Here is a 1,106-nt window from a genome sequence, read left to right on the forward strand (position 1 = left end):
CGATAGAGAAAGGAGGGAGAGAGAAGAGGCGGTGGCAGAGAGGGAGCAGGTGAAGCGGAGGAGGGAGATGGTTGAGGCATCAGGGGGCGATTTGTCTCTATATTACAAAGGAGACAAAGCCACGTAGATACATTTACCTAACACATCAGCGTTGACCTGCTGTCAATCAGTTTCAGTGGCTGGATTGAACAAATACGAAAGTGAATGAGGACCGATTTGTGTTTTTATAATTGTTAGGGGCGCAATGTCTATCGGATAAATGGTTAAGGACCGAAAAGGACTTTTACTCTAATATTTATTATTTTTGTAAAAATTAGGTTAAGATGCATATAAATTGCATGCATTTTTTTTAAAATGTTAAGAAACAATTGTTTGACATTGAGAGTTACTAAAAAAAATGTATGTGTTTAGATTAGGGGTGTGCATGGGTCGGGTGAAACCGGATTTGATGTGACCCAGACCCAATCCGAAATATATATCGGGCCTATTTATTAGACCCGAACGCGACCCTAGACCCGATGAAACATATACACTTTCGGGCCATTAACATTACATAACCTTGATACCTTTTTATAAGCTAGCATGTGAAAATATCCAAATTTCCAAGACTCCAACCATTATTTGACATGGTAAAATTCACTTAGAAAAATATAACAAGAACCAACTATTCTCTGAAATTAAAGCATAACCATAATCAATACTAATATTGTCTAATAACACCAAATATTTAAATCAATACAAATAACACAATATTATGCATTAGTCTAAAATCTTATGCATTTTAAACATAAAACATTAACTTATAGTCTTATAATAACTAATAACATAAAATATTAAAGTTTACAATACTTAAATCCCACATAAGAATAGCCATCATCCATCACTAATAACACAAAATATTAATTGTGTATGGTGACCGGGCCACCGGGTCGAGTTCAGGTGACTCGAGCTATGGCCCGGACCCGACCCGAAATAATGACTAGGTCTATTTTTGAGACCCTTACCCGGCCCTAAATCCGGTGAAATAATACCAAATTAGTCCCGAACACTTAGCCCCTAAAGTGTTCAGGGCAGGGCCAGGCCATCCACATCCCTAGTTTAGATAC

This window comes from Arachis ipaensis, chromosome B06, assembly GCF_000816755.2.
Source record: "Arachis ipaensis cultivar K30076 chromosome B06, Araip1.1, whole genome shotgun sequence".
NCBI classification, from domain to species: domain Eukaryota; kingdom Viridiplantae; phylum Streptophyta; class Magnoliopsida; order Fabales; family Fabaceae; genus Arachis; species Arachis ipaensis.